The sequence below is a fragment of the Cyclopterus lumpus genome, chromosome 12 (genome assembly GCF_009769545.1).
Source record: "Cyclopterus lumpus isolate fCycLum1 chromosome 12, fCycLum1.pri, whole genome shotgun sequence".
Taxonomy (NCBI): domain Eukaryota; kingdom Metazoa; phylum Chordata; class Actinopteri; order Perciformes; family Cyclopteridae; genus Cyclopterus; species Cyclopterus lumpus.
Window position 1 is genome coordinate 13,510,210 of NC_046977.1, and position 17,135 is coordinate 13,527,344.

The window sequence follows — 17,135 nt, forward strand, 5'->3', positions numbered from 1 at the left end:
AATGAGGGGAGAATCAACCACCAGCCGTTCAAATATGTGGTTTCTAAAACGACGTATTAGGCCATTGGGGGTAATAAAAAAAATAAAAGTAATCGGGATCTTGTAAGTTCTTTCTTGTAAAGTTGACACTTTAATCTCAGAGAAAAACCACGTTTCTTTCTCACGTACGATTTCAATCTCAGAAAAGATTTCCTCTGATTATAACCACTTCCCCTCTGTAATTATTGTTTCTTTTTACCTGCAATGGTGTTAATACACCTTTTTAGGTTTGCATCCTGACAGCCTTGTTAAATCTTAAAATAAGCTCTTAGTCCCGTGAGGAGTGGGAATGTAAATGCTCTGAGAGGAAAAAGTAATATGCTTTTAGTCGCCATGGTTACGGCGCTTACATTTTATTGAACATGGGTCATGTGGTTTATAATGGTCCGAATGGAAAATGTCTGACAAACATGGGTAGGAAAATGTAGGTCAGCACATGTAAAGTGCATCCATTTAAGATCATTTAGCCACAAGATGCTGGAAAGACCCTTGGCCTCAACCGCAGTTGTGCAAGCAGCCAGTACGAGGGAGTCTGCTGGAGAGCTGCTCCGAGGAGGAGGAGGAGAAACAGGCTCAGGAGGAGTCAACACACGAGAGAAAGAGAAAGAGGGTGAAAGGAAGCTCTAATAATCCCTTGACATTGAAATCTTCCGAATCAGAGTGAGGGTTCTGAGGCAAATTATGTACTCACAGTACGGAGAAATACACAAGTTATTGTAGGATGGATAGATTAGTAGATTAGAATCATACAGTTGTGACAGTATATAAACATCCAAGTATACAGCGTCTACTGGGTGCTGGTCTAGAAGAGCGTGCAAGACAACATTGGTTCACGTAAATACTGTATGGATTGTACAATGCATTATATATAGATATGTTCACAGTCATATTCAATAATGTAAAGGGATATGTATATACACAACCTGCATTGTAAGTCATGCTTTAGTGAATCCATTCATGTATTAGGTCTCCGTCTTCATTAGGTGACCATATGCATGAATGCCAACGGCGCAAAATTATCCGCATGCCAAATTATCTATTTCACAGCCATCGGCGGTTGCACGTATTTACAGTTTGATTTTTTCCCCCACGCTCAACACCATCTCTGATTGGCCGGTGCTCATTGCCGTCTTAGCATTTGTTTAGCAAGTTTATCGCTGATGAGTGTACAATTGGTGTAATGATTTCAACTCAGATGTGGATGTTTTTCATAAGGAAGGCGCACTTCTTGTACAGCGCTCATGTAATTGGTATATCCTGATTATGGGTGAAAAACATTTACAATTACTTTTTTGCTATGCTCGTTGCCTATATGGATGAAATTAAAAAAAACAGAACTGTTGGAGAACACTTTTATGTGGCGTCACAATTCAACTTAACGTTAACCTTAATGTTGATGTGGCTCACTGATGGAAGTTTAAAAATGGCACTTCATATCAAAAAGGTCACCCACTTCTGGATTAGAATGGAAAATAAATAAATAACTATTTTAGACAAATAGGGAGAGATGAAGGTGCATAGGTAGCAGAAAAATACAATGTAACATAAATGGCTCATGTGTATATTAATAGGTGTAATTCTTCCTGAGGGGAGTAGTTCATATTGTTCAGATAGATTGAGAGATGATGTGCAGTGACTTTTATTGCTGAGTCAAACCAGACAGTGATGACTGGACAGGATCCGACAGAGGTTCGTCGGACAAATGGTGCCCCAGGCCAAGACCCGCCTTACCAGCGCCCCACTGTGTGTGTGTGTGTGTGTGTGTGCGCCTAATATGCTATACCATGGGGGAGGAGCGCTGGCCTGGCACTACGGTGTGTGAGTGATGTTGCCTGGAGTGTGAGGCTGCTTTTTTGAAAGGCGAAAAATCTGTGTTCTCTCTTGCTCCATCCTACCAGTCTGCATTCAGCCACAGTGACGAGCTCACGGATACGAATCAAGCTACAATTATGAGTTTGTCTTTCTTTTTTTTTTTAAATGTGTGAGTCCCTCTTCTGTATCAACATTACAATAGAAGCTATATTCATGTTCTTCCACAATTATCCTTTTGGCTTTTAAAAGTCAAAAGGACTTTTAAAGCTGCAGCTCATTGACTTTAAAATTTAATAAGCAGTGACTTTTGCACTTAGAACCAAGTCTTCAGGGTATATTCTCAGTGCACAAAGTTTGGCTCATAAAGGAAGTTCCTCTTCAATAATGAGGCTTGTGAATTCAACAACACACTTCCAGAATCTCTGTAGCTCTGTGCACTCCCATGAAGAATAATTAATGTGCCTTTTTTCACTCTGCACTTAACAAGGAAATCCGATACAATAGGGAATATGTAAGTTAACCTGCTAGGTGTAAAATAAGTTTGCATTAACCATTTCTAATGTAATAACTAAATTTGTGTAGAAAAGGACTTATTCATCATTTCTGTGGAGTTAGGTCTTCACTTTTAGTCATTCAAATCTAGAATACTTTGTTTTATTTGACCACTTCTATTATTCATCTGTAAAATGAGTTAACTTAATTAAATTGTTAAAATGGTGGCCATAGGATGTTTTTTTTCTCTTGCTTGCGTTAAACGACTATATTTTTACCAGTATGCAAAAGAAATATTTGCCATCTCATGAAGACGGGATATTGACAGTGACTGTAACGTCACTGTAGCTTTTCCTTTTCAATTGAAATAAAGTGTTGACCATCGTGCGGATGGATGAAAGCAGATAGGGTATTATTTATATTTTCTTCTGCTAATAGATATTTACACAGTTAACCGTTGTAGTTAATATTACAAAAAAAGTCTGTTCCCGAAACACAGAACAAGCTTCATTTCCTGCAGATTTGTTTACTCGTAAAATGTTGTTTTAGTGTCAGAATGTAGAGAAGATACGTGGCTTGTGATCGGTCTAATACATACCCAATTAAAGAATCATTCATTATTATAGATTATTATTATGATATGTTAATTTTCACTTTTTCCATTGGGGTTAATAGCTTCAGTACCTGCAGGTAGTATCCTAGTGTGGCAGGGCGGTGGTAAAACCCACGTGACACAGCTACAGTAAACTGAGCCTCAGTGGGCCATCTCTGTTCTGTCTCTGCTTCAGCCATGCGTGTCGTGATGTGTCACCAGGGGCTGAAAAATGAGATAAGAACTCAAGGTCCTGACGCTGTACCCATCCAGTAACCCGAGTGTTGTTCTGAAAGCTTCTTCAGTCGGTGTTGGCCGCAAAGTGCATCACACTCACTAGTTTGAGGACTCTGTTTTTACCAATATAAATGTGAAGCAATTATATTGCCAGAGCTTCAGACGAGACGGACCCCAGCCATGAGTCTCCACCCCCGACCGTTCCCTCTTACCACCGGACGCCAGCAGTCTCCCATCACACCCCTCCAACCCTCTCTTCGCGACCCCCTCTACCCTTCTCGATCCGGCTGATAATCATCCCTCGATCCCTTCATTCATTTATCTCACAATAAACCAACTGTAATCTCTTATCGCTATTGCCGTGGTCTTTGTTAGTGAATGCTCGTTTGGTCGTGACTGCATCCTGCTGCGAGTCGGTTTCATAAAAGATGGCCCGCTACAACGCTCACAGTTCTTTGCAATGCTAATAGTACACATAATAATGTCCGCTGCTCCAGAACAAGACATCAACAGCAATACATGCACACAAGTGTTTTCACCAAATGCAGAAAGATTCCATGTCGAGTGTTTGGTCTTTATCAACACTCTGGAGCAATGTTTATGAGTGGGTCCTCATTTTCTTTGCTCAGGACATGCATGTGCATGCATGCGTATACATTGGGCCATGCGTATGCAACATTACAGTTATCAACAAGTGGCCGTACCATATCAAGAAACACACGAATGCAGTGAAGAAGACAGCATTGTACACACGGATAGAAGGAAATGCACTGTGTCATTATGAGTGACGTTGAACGTAAACAGAAACAGCATGCTTACCGTACGGATCTGACTGTGAGGAGGTTTATTTTTCTCAGAAAGCTTAACTGATCTTGTGTTTGGCCATGAAGTGCACGACCCCTTTGCAGTTTGCAAGACTGGTGATGTTTGACAGGAACCACCCCAAATCTGCATAGGTTATGTGATTTGGTTCAGACTACAGACCGGACAGGGTTTTTGCTGAGTTAAAACAGAGCGATCAGACAATCCCGAAAGGTAGAGCTGATTAAATAAACCCGGAGAGGGTTGCGTAACACTTGGTATGAAAGAAATATAAAATAGTTCTAAAAGTATTTTGCGTGTGCGGACAAAGATATAGACAAGCAGAGCCACCAGCTGCTGGTGTGTCTTTGCTTTTCCACCTTCTGGTCGGGACTATATTTGTAATATTTTCTCAGGACCCCCACAGCTCATTAAAACCCAGTGTGATTATGTTGTGTGAGCGCCAGGCTGCGAATGAGCCGCGTGCGAACCCCAGGGTGATGCAAGTGTGAACGACATGTGTGTCCACCTCAGAGGAGATGACACACTCAGATCATTTCCCTGTGTTCGTCCACCAGCTCGCATCAAAGTAACCAAAACTGAATGATGATTGGTTTTTAAACGAGCCGTCTAAACGGCTGCTTGCTCAACAAGATGATGATAATTCTCATTACCCTCAGGTTATGAAATCGCCGTGCTTTGTTATGCCCACGGAGGCTTTTTACACTGGCGGCTAATTATCTGTCATTACCTATGACAGCGTCTGACACTTGATCGCATACAGGATGCCTCAATCTCAAGTGACAAAGAAGCAATAAACAATTATTAATTATGTCCCATAAACTTCTGTTTATTTACATTCAGGATATGCCCCTGAATCTTGTGCCTTTATTACTGGAGCACATATGATATTATGACAGAGTATACTCATCAACATCGGAGAAGGAAGCGTGGGGATTGGATTAATTTGTGGGAAACTGACCTTGAGACGATCACCGCCCACGGCTGACCACCCAGCCAGACCGGCTGGACCAAACGCCACTGAGAGGGTAGTTGACTGACCCAGGAGCAGAGGGAGGAGAGCCAAAGTTGCTTCAATGATGTGACAAAGCGACAACCAATCATATGCTTTTGTTTTGTAAGGTGGTGCGGATTGGCTCAAAGGGCCGGGTAGGTGCAGGTATTTAAAAAAAACCTGACTCGCTGACTCACTCGTGGGTTGAAATATGTAATTGCTCACTCAAACCCGTTTGGTTGTTTGAGCTTGTCAGAACTATTGGATCTCAATGGGGACACTGGAGACACATTAATACAAGGTGTACATATAATCACTTTAAATCATGTACCGACACAATCTGGATGTGAGACACATTTTCATACAAGATCTAAAGGGGTTCATGGAGACATCCAACAAAACATAGGAACATTCACAAGGTTGCAACTGCTCTATGATTTGGTCAGTACATATTGAGCCGTTTTTAAGTAGAAACAGTAACAAAAATTGATCAGGATAACATCCATCATTTCATTCTTGTTTTTCTGAGTGTGTACGCTCGGTTGAATGCACTGTAAGTCGGTTTGGTTAAAAGCATCAGCTAAATTAAATGTAATATACAAAATATTATACCATTTGACAAAACTAAACTCAGCTTTTCGAGCACTTGGCCACAGAAATGGCAATAAATCCATCTGGCATAAAAGGTTGCGTTTGTTTCTTACGGACACATCCATGATATCTCGCTGAGTCAAGCCTATTTCCTTCTAAATCATTGTTTTTCAACCACCAAAAATAAAAAAAAAACTTAACAGGGGTTAAGAGAATATATTATAACAGAGGCCATTTTAAATGGGGTGATAAAAGCATGAAACGATTTCTTAGCACAAGTTGTATGACATTTACCATAAAGTGCACCATGTTTACCATTCACCTTGTATGTGCGGGCACACCACATTTGTTTTGCTATGACACCCACAGGGTACATCACCTCTCCCAGCATAAACGGGGAAGATGGGCTCATTTGAGAGAGGAGAGTTATCAGGCGGCATCTCTCCCACACAGACCCTGATAGCTGCAATCAGCAGAAGAAGGAAGAAGGGGACTCGAGAGGGCAGCTCGTCAGCTCCGATAAGGCCTTTTTGTATCAACTCTGATTGAGTTGGAACACTTAGAAGATGCACTGTAATGATAGTCATCTCGGCTATCGTGCCCGTCTAAGGATCTCGGCTGTTTTGTATTCATGTGTGTTTGTAATAGCGAGGAAATGAAAAGAGAAAGCAAGGACGTGAGAGTGTATGCATAAGTCAAGAAACTGTGCGGGGAAATGTAAACACGACACGGCTGCTCGACCTCCATCAAGAGATTCAATCTAATGTCATGTGGGATGGAATGTGGATGCAAAATGAGGCCTGTTGTGAAAATAAATACCCCACATCTACATTTACATTGTGGGTGTTTTGATGAGGCTGCTATTTAGAGGGCTGCAAAGTGACTCCATCAACACATAGTTCTTCAATTTACAATTACCTGGGAACCTTAAGGATTTCATTGGGCAGTTGCTCTTATGCCGACCACATCACTTGGTTTTCCTCCTCCTCCCACAGTAATAAAGTGTTTCAAATGAGTGATGTCACAATACCAAAATTATGACTTTTATATAACTGCCTTATCATCTTGATACTGAAATGGTAGCCCGGAAAAAAATTTAAACGGCAGAAAAAGTTATGGAATAAGAAGACAGAACATGCAACTTAAACTTTTTTTTTTATCATTATTTATTATTAAATACTTTTCTAGTATTTGTCTTCCAGAATGCCAACATAACCGAGGTTGCAGCTCCTCACACGTGAATAACAGCTGGTTTCCTCGGTCTTCTAACAGTGAACAGTATCTTCAAGTTGTTCAGACAAAACAAGCAAAATTAATTACAGTATTTTCTGAAACTGATAATGATTAACAGATCAGATAATCCAGCAATCAAATAAAACCTCTAAAATCCCTGCCAAATACTACAATCAAAGCTCACTGGCTGACTGCTAGCAAGTCACGGATCGGCCAGAGGCCGCCTTCAAAGAACCATAAAACCACCACAGAAAAGGCAAAGTGATCTACTTCTAAGAAACAAACCAACCCAAAAGGCAAACTGAGGCATTCGCAGGAGGATCCGTTACACAGGCTACAAATTGGACACTGATAAACTGTTGTGATCAATGACTTCAAAGCTGCTATTGTAAAATAAATTCAGATCATCTCTTAAAACAGTGAACATCTGTGAAATAAGATTTGCTAACAGTCTAAATTGCTGCAGAAAACCAGTCGGATTTTTGACTGGTTAGCGCGACGACCAAATAATGCGAGATAATCCACGGGGAAAATGCTGCCATTTTACATATTTATGCACTCTGGTAATACTATTGATAGTAATCCACAAGGTTGTGCATTTTCACTGGTAGATTAATCTAAATAGATTATGACACTCAAGTGCTTCTGTTAATTTACTTTTACTGGCCATAGAATAACATATCAATGACTTAATATCTACAGGGGCCTTGAAATTCCTTTCACATTATATGAAGTACTTTGATCCATTTTTAATATGAAGTTATTGATAGGTGCAGCTGTAACACTAAACTCTCGTGGAATAGAAATCCAGGAAAAAAAGTTGTTTAACGTATTATTGTATGATGTATTATTGTATGGTGTAGCATTGATGCGTACCTTCAACGAAACCAACAGGCCAAAACATGATGAACAGACACTTGTGTGCAGAAGCAAACAACTTCCATCTATTTTGAGTGCCACTGTTTGCAATTACCTTATTTCCATGATTGTTGGTGGAAGAAGACGTTGTCTGGTGCTTTGACTCACAGCATGTTGACGGTTTCTCAGAAGGCTCTTTGGCATCATGGAGCTGTCAAAACGTAGACGGTCCAACGCAGCTGAGCGTGCTGCAAGCAATCATATCCACAGATGACCAAGGCCATCCTAATATTATCTGATGTTGCCATATGCAGCTGGTATGATGTGTTCTCATAGGGTGTGTATGATTGGATTTCGTTGTATATCTTTATTAAGCAAATCTTAAGCTTTTTTAAAAAAAAAAGCTTACAGTCAGAGTATAGTCTTGCATCCAGAAACAAAATATGAATTAAAGCTGCGAGCAGCATTGATCGGGCCCTCAACAATTCTCGCACGTCGAGGATACTTGCTGGACGCCGGTTCACGCAGCCGAGTGTCTGCGACTGTCGGACCAAGCGTCCACAAGTTAGTTTTTTTTCCTGCATAGTGATGCTGGAAAAGCATCTTCATTTCATAACTGTTAACCACCAAGGTTTTTAAATTGTACTGACCACATTTGAAGCCTATCCGATGATTTGCCTAGGAGGAATGGGCTAAAGTATGAAAAGAATCACACAGAAATCAAAATGTCTGACTTCCGGTACAGTTTGGAGCATGGTCGCATGAGACTTTCTTTTTCGTTTACATGTGTTACATATACCTACCACGTTTTAGACATGTAGGCCAACCGTAGCACTGGGGCTGCTTAATATTTGTAGGGGGCGCTATGACTAGAATTCAAAATTAACATGGATGTCTTCAGTATGTCATGACATATGAGAAATATGGAGCAGATTACATAATGTATGGCCGAGTTAAAACAACTTCCATTTTCATGGCGAATGGTCAACATATTTGTGGAGCAGGTCCAAGTGGACATGTGTACAAAATTTCAATTAAATCGGCCATTGCTGAAAAAAAGTATTAGCTTTTCCAACTCAAGGGGGCACTACCAAGCTAATTTTTCCGACTTTTTCCCCGACACCCCAATCAGATAAGTATTTTCACCGATTCTGATATGTGTGGACATTTTGAAGTTTGCAACTTTAGGCCAAGACCCTCTTTTCCCCATGCAAAGTACCCAAATAATAATAATAGTAATAAGAAGAAACATTCGAAAAACAATAGGTCCTCGACCGACTTCGTCGGGTCTCGGGCCCTAATAAACACAGAAAACAGAGCACACAGGAAAGGTTCACATTAACTTGACGAGCCAGATGGTTTGTTGCACAGAATCATCCAAGAAGCCGTTATTGGAAATTGTTTGGGATAAGGCAGGCCCTTTCAAAAAGGCACTCTTGCTGAAGCCAGTCAGGGGATAAGAGCGAAAACATCTTTTCCATCGAAGACTGCCTATGGTGCTGTTCATTGCCCATCTTGCAATGAAAAAGTACTCTCCAGTTCTGATATGACCCATGCTATTGCAGCATTTACGTTAAGATCTTTAATCAACGCCATCGTTGTTTAGAAGCAACAGTTGACTCACACATAAACCATGCCCATAGCTACCAGTAGCTCCTTACAGGATGCTGATTGGTTTGATCACAAACACAGAGAATGGATTTTCCTGTGATCTCATGATCCTGATGGATGGATAGATGGGCTGGACGGACAGAGATTGATGGATGAATGGACTGATGGAGGGAAGGACTCCATTCAAAGCTGCGGCCTCTGTCAACTGCGTTTCAAGCTCCCACTGTTGCCACATTTGTGTGAGCTATTTTCTCCCAGTTACAAGTCAGAGCCCAGCTGCTAACTATGGGGCTCGGCCTCTGGTGGAGAAAAGAAAAAAAGAAAAAGAAGTCTGTAGCTTCTTTTGGCATTGGAATATTAACTTGCGAGGCCTCTATGGAAAGCCTCTGCTTGTCCCCAAGAGCGTCATTCTCTCTAGACCACTTTGAACAATTTGAAAATGTTTATCTACAAAACTTTCTCAATTCAACAAAAGAGGCCCATGTTCTCAATGTTGTCCAAAATCAAAATCTAAATTCAGACAAAACATCAAATTCTTTAAAAACCTGCCAATGTCTACACTTAAGACTTGGTTGCACCTCAAATAATTATGGCAACAGGAATAAATAATCACTTTTGTCATGGACTGGATCATGAAGAGAGAGAGAGAGAGAGAGAGAGATTCATAAATAGAATTGCACAAACTAGAAAGTACATCATGTGGGTCTACACTGCACAGTCGGGGAGGTCTGTGTAGAGTTAAATAACACAAACAGTAAATAATCACAATAACCAAATGAAAAGTACCTGTTCACGGCAAAAACACGATAAGTGGCACAATAATAAAATGCCCATGCAAAATATATGGCTGCTCTAACACTCTGGCCCCCCCTTCAGCCCAGCACAAAATCCCACAAGCTAAATTAAAAACATAAAAAGGCGCCCATGCAATTGACAACTTAAAAACACTAAAATATAATAGGTCCGGGAAAAACAGTGATTGTGCCTTCAAGGACTGTCTGAAAACAAAAGAAACACAATATAGAAAAGGAACTTGCACATAAATATTTCATAAGAACATGCGTCGAAAATGTTTCATAAAACCATGCATCGGGAGAGTAGATCTACCTCTATATTGGTGGAACACAGACCCCTCCCCCTGTTGGAAAACATGCTAGTGAGTTTTCTGGAGTATTAAGCAATTCCTCCACGTTAACGTCCCTCACCGAACACGAGGACTGATAAACACATTTATGATTTAGTACAATGAACTTAAAAGATTATATTATATTTCTACAATCGTGCTTTTAGAATATGCAAAAAAAGAAAGCAGAGCTTACCAAATTCGCCCCCCATCAAGGCTGTCCTCAGCTGCTCTCAGGTGTTTGACTACCCAGGAGGAAATGGCCCAGGTGAGCTTCCCACTCCTTTTAATAAGCTCTGCCCCTTTTTCCTGGGTCCTTAATTGAAGGCTGCCTGTGGCCTGCCTTACCACAAGTGTTTGATATATGTTAAACAGCTGCCTCTGTTTGTTATGTAACTTCTGTACATTGTCACGTTAAGTAATAAAACTACGGTAAAATAAGTAAACGTTGACTTGTTTTTACACGGGACCCGAACAACAGGTTCCTGGGTCAAAGTATTTGAACTTCTCCCCGAGCAGCCACGTCAGTTGCTCTGACCGTCTAATAATGACGTGGATGGTTTTACATTGGAGTAAGTGGAACGCCTAGTGAGTCCCATACTGTAGAGTATGCCTCAGTGCGTAGGTATCAGAAGCTGAGGGCCACTAACCAAGCGTTGGTAAATTACATGTTTGGAGTGAGAGCTGGTTGCTTTAGAAAGAGTCCCGTATGAAACATTTTGGTGACTTTCTTGTCTGTGTTTTTTCTTAATTGATTTGACCAGCATATTAAATTTGGTCAAGATCATTTCTGGCCAAACAAACTCTCGAGGGCACGTTTTGTCTTTGTGACTAAAAGTCAGCCCAGAGTACATTCTTTAAAATGTGAAAAAAAACACCCTAAATGTGTTAATATACAAACTTATCACACATAAATAAGGTTACCTGTCTGTATGACAAAGGAATTAAACTTCCTCAAAGTCACGACATTATAAGCTGTTCGAGGACACTGTCGGAGTAATTAAAACAGAAAATAATACTGAGTGTGTGTGTGTGTGTGTGTGTGGTGTGTGTGTGTGTTTGTATCTGTCAGCATGTCAGCAGAAGAATCTCATTCAGTCAATTAAAAGTACCCTGTTAAAGGTAATTGTGTTAGGCGGATATCACAATATGGGACCTTGATTAAATATTAGACATCTCTGATAAAGATAATGATATTCATAATCATTTCCGTGCTACAGATAAAATAGGATTAGCATAATGGAGGTTCAATTAATGAACATGGAGCATTTAAACAAAACTATGTTTGAAATAAATTCAGGGACAGTGGTGATGAATTTGTAACAAGCAATTATAATGTATACATTTGGATTTTGATAACATTTTAAACTATTTGTATGCTTAGTATGGTCCAAAAAGGCTGCAGGTTTATTTTCAATATTGACTTGGTTCAACATTAATGTTGCAGATACAAAATATTGTATTTATTAGCGGGTTATAAAATAACAACAAAGATCAAAATGTTTTGTCATTTTTAATCTTTACGTAAGTAAATGCATGTTGGAGTTCTGTGCAAATCCTTTAGCGCCACCCAACCTGACTTATGTTTCCAGGATAATTCAAATGTTCGCTTATGCTTCAGCTCATACATTTTCTACACATGTAGAGATCAGACACCTGCCAGAGATATACTCCAAACTGGTGTTGGTCTTCGTCACCACAGTTATTTGTTGCAGGAGTAGCAGGTGCTTCCATTTCTCCTCCATCATGAAATCAGTCATCTACTCATGTAGTCGCTCGCTAGCTAAGTTAGCATCCTGGGCATCACTGGGAATCAAAAGAACGCAGCCTTGAGAGCACTTGTTTGCAATTGCGCAATAACGTGATTAATCAATGATTTAACTTGCAAGCTAGGACCACTGATTCAACCTGCTTGCTTGTAGTCTGTGTTCCACCACAGTCCCCAACGTTGGTCTCGTGATTCATTATTTTTTTAAAGATAGATTTGATTTTGTAGCGAGTAACAAAGATTTCAGGGGAAATGCATCAGAATCAAAGTATCAGTTTTCTTTGCAAAATGTAGTGAAGTAAAAGTGAAAGTCAACAGAAATATAAATAGTAAAGTACATATATCCAAAAAAATGACTTAAGTAGAGTAACAAAGTATTTCTACTTACTACAGAGATGAAAGGGAAGCGAGATGGATCCGTCCTTCGCTACTTTTCCAGCAGGCCTTAGAGTTCGATAGCAAATAAGCAAACTAGTATCTAACTGTTCCTGTCCGCCAATCGGTGCTTAGTAGGTAGTGTACAGTGGGGTTTTAAAGCTGTTTGGCTTAAACAGCGACCTGCCACGGCTGAGAATGAAATAGGGAAACTATGACAGATGTGAGAGTGAATGAAAACTCGCAGCCGGACGGATAAACAAGGAGCTGAAACTCACTATGAAGCTCTGCAAAGACGAGAGGAGCTGCAGAATCTGGTGATAATTCTCTTTAAGTGCATCACTATGAGCTCTCTGACATTGTCACATTGTTTTCACATTGTCATTTGGACTATTGTTATTGTAGCCTCTTAAGCTGCTTCAAGAATACTCTGTATTATTTATTGGTTTAGTTGCTGTGTGATTAAAACCTTTTCTCACATTGTCATTAGCAATGTTAGAGGGAGCAAAACTCTTAAAAAATGTCTGTGTGCTCTCTCCTATTGGTTTCTTCCAGAGCAGATATTGATTGAGCATCGCCATTGACCCCAATCTTCACGACGACCTTTGGGACTATATTAGAACAATGTGTGTGGTGACATGAAATAAAGTTGTCTCGTTTCATCTTGGCTGGAAAGACCAAATGGTGCCCAGATGATCCAATATGTCATTTTATCTGACTATGTCCAGGCTGCAGCCGCTGCAACCACCACTACATCAATCAACATATTCGTCCCGTCAATATAAATGCAAATCATACAATCTGGATATCCTGTGTGGATTATGATTTAGCGCTAGACTGCCTGTGCAAAATGAAGCTGTGAAAGGTCACGGACTCATTAAGTTCGGGCGATTGCCAGAACCGGAACACCGAGCATAAGGGGGTGAGCTGACACTATTGCCGGGCCTTTTCAAGATGTTCAGAGCTGGGACTGCTGCATCGGGTAGCAGCTGTATGATGTGTCTGATCACTTACAGTGAGGCAAACCTGCACACGCAACTGTGTGACCTTTTGTCAACTGATTCAATGTCCATATACATTGGAATGGAAATTGAGTTTGTTCTTTAGCTTAACTTTTCATACAAAGTTCTCGACTTTTGCCGTTAACAGATGATGCTTCGTTACCTTGTTTTCAAGAAAATAGGCAATAAGAAGTCAAGAGGAGAAATCTGTCTGGGGAACAGTTTTATACAGGGTGGAAATGTGTAACAAAAAGCACATGACTTGAATGATAAACAAAATACCCTATTTTCCAGAGGCCACATTACACGTTGAAAATTAATATTTCACATGACTGGGCTTTGGATGCAGTGAGACACAGACACACACACAAAGACACATGAACAAATGTGCTCAAATGTTTGTTTTTTCTTTTCTTTTCTTTCCTTTGTAATTACATTTAGTAGTAGGTTTGATAATTGTTGTTTGGACCACTTGATTGTATTCTGCAGAAATGAAAAGGAAGGACAGATCCTGCACTCAGTTGGTAATTTCAATGAACTGTACTGGTATACCTAAATAAAGGGATTGTAAGAGGCCGATAGAGTGCAGGGTTTATGGTTCATTTTCAGTTGACAAAATTGTTGACCCTATTATATAGTAGTGCTTTTCTAGTCTTCCAACCACTCAAAGCACCTTAAGACTACATGACATCATTCACCCATTCACACACTGATGGGAGGAGCCCCCTGCCAATCAGGACAAACTAATATTCACACACATTAGGCACAGCTACGGGAGCAATTTTTGGGGTAAAGTATCTTGCCCAAGGACACATCGACATGGACTAGCGGAGCCGGGGATCGAACTGCCGATCATCTGATTGAAGGACGAACCTGCTCACCACTAAGCCACAGTCGCCCCGATGTCTTCAATTACATGTTTTTTTAATTTTTTTTCTTCAAAGCAAATGTTTTTAGCCATGCTGGTGGCAATGTTGCCCTCTTGAGAAAGAGCATGCACCTTTTACACTCTACGAGCTAACTCTGTCTGCACACAGATTCTAGGCTTTATTTCAGATTTTTTTTTCTTTCACACACACACACACACACACACACACACACACACACAGAGAAACAGACACCTCCATTCAGGACTTAATCTAGTGGTGGCTAAACTCCAGCCTCAACCAAGCAGTCCACTCCAGGGATAATTACCCCCATTATTCCATTGATGAAGTGGCACCTGAAAAATCCCTTTAATGTTTTACCCTCTTTGAATGTTGCAACAGCAACAAACCTTTGTGCTGCATGAAGCAAAAGGTTCTTGAAAAAGCCGTCTGTAATGACTGTGTGGGCGCTGGGTCAACGTCCAGAAGAAGCAAAACGTCGCCCTGTATCATGCGGTTAAAGGAACACCAGACTTCAACGGCTGCTTTTCTGTGCTTTTAAAATACCATGCCAACAAAGTCCTTGTCATCTATTGTACTATGCACTGTGACTATCAATATAAAACACTGGAGAAGAATATGAAGTTTCTCCTTACATATTAAAGAAGTATATGTCGTTCATGCAAGCCCCTCCTTCTCTGGCCTTCCCCACTGAGGTATCAGTGGCACGGCAGCCGTCCTCATTTGTTTTGCAAACTAATTCAGGGCTATATGCAGCCAGGCCGATTAATTATGCAATCGTTTAGGAGCAGAGGGACTTTGTCACAGCGAGGTCCCTGCATGAGGTGTCCATTATTCCCATCTCTCACCGAAGTGTATTTAAACCTGTGCCTGTTGGTCTTTATCAGCGAACCCACGGCAGAAATGTCTTAACATTACTGTGCATTAAAGGACTTCAGTGCAGTCCTTCTTCTAAATCCTTTGGTTATAACATACAGGTCATAGTGGCAATCAAGCTACATTTAAACCCTTAGCGCCAGATTGCGCGTCAAAAATCATACTCCTTCTCAGAGTTATCCCTCAGTCAAAAATGAACACCCATACAGTGCTACGCATATTTTTGAATTCAGTGTAGCTTGCACCTTTTGAGGTTATCACTATCTATACACGACAAATACACGTCCACAGCGTGCACAGCTTCATTGAAAGAAGACCCTGATTATAGATCCTGAACCTGCCTGAGAATTGTTACATTTCAAAGTTTTCTTTAGTATCAATGTCATCCAGTGAAAGTTTAGATAGGTTTGCCTCATTCTTCTATGATACTGACAGGCCTCAGCTAAAAACGTGGACAAGGTACCTCTGAGCTAAAAGTAGATTTAGACATTTCTCTATTTGACCAAAAGTGATATGAAGTTTTCTGTGTCATGGTTCCTTTAATCTCCACTGGTTTTCACTGGCTACTTTATGAATGAATATGCTGCTCTCTTCTGGCTTACAATATGAACTACAGATAATAAAAAAAGCCACAGCAGGTGAATTGAATTAGTAAATATCAGAATATCAGAGCAGAACAACATTAAAACATTCAATGTCTGAGGCTTTACCAGCTCACCACAGGATCAGAAGTTTCTGACAGACTGAAAGAATGAGACTGGTGAATCACACCAAGACACACATCAATCAGTTTACAAAAAATTAATCAACTATTTGGTTTGATAATTTATAATTCAATCACAAAGCAAAAATGCTTCTCAAATGTGACGCTTTGCTGCTTTTGTCTGTTTTATATCATTGTCAGTGAATTTCCGCTGTTCATCTAGCAATAACCTGGCAAGAAACTGAGGTCCACTTTTCACAATTTCCTAACATTTTACAGACTAAATAATTAATGAAAGTAATCAATCGTGGCAGTCCATTTTTTTGTCAGATTCTGATTCAGGTTTTCTGGAATGAACAGACATCACCAGAACATGCCTTACTGACCAAAGCTTCTTGGTTATTTTGGAGCATGACTCATATAATCTCTTATGTGGCGTTCCCCAAGGCTCAATCTTCTGTCCACTGTTGTTCCCAAATCATACCCTGTGCATTATCATAACTCTTTTGTTACATGTCATTTAGCTGACACTTTTATCCAAAGCGACTTACAATAAGTGCATTTGACCATGAGTACAAACTCAGAACAACAAGAAACGAGAAAGTTAAATTTCTTACGCAGTGTTGGGCAAATTACTTACGGTAAATGTAATCAGTTACTCATTAAATATGATTAATTGAAAAAGCAATAGTGTTACTTTATTAATAATCTCTAAACAGATTTTGCACATACATGTAAAATCTGTAGGCATGCGATGAAAAAAACAAATGCGGTTGTCACAGCCTTCGTCACAGCGGACGAAAAGTACAAAGAAAGACGGATTTCAGTAATAATCGATCACATTTTAAATGCCAAATAAAACCGTCAGTAAATCCTCATTTGATAAAACTGTTTTAATTATAGGTTTGCTGTGAAGTGCAATTCATTTCTGCTGAAAATGTTCCTGACTATGATACAGTAAACCCCCCCAACTCTGAACAAACCCAACTAAATGTAGTCTTACCAGTGGCTAACATAAGCAAACCAGCCAAGAACACACAACATATTAACATATATGTGGAGGTCGCCGCCGATCTAAGTAATGTAGCCTAACTGGGATTAGGTACTGTAATATAATTACA

At 40.1% G+C, this 17,135-nt stretch overlaps 1 protein-coding gene across 2 annotated transcripts in view; it reads right to left on the reverse strand.

The window, feature by feature from the left end:
- LOC117740230 overlaps positions 1 to 17,135 on the reverse strand; it is a 57,866-nt gene that overhangs the window by 15,640 nt on the left and 25,091 nt on the right. The gene's annotated exons all lie outside the window — the stretch shown is intronic.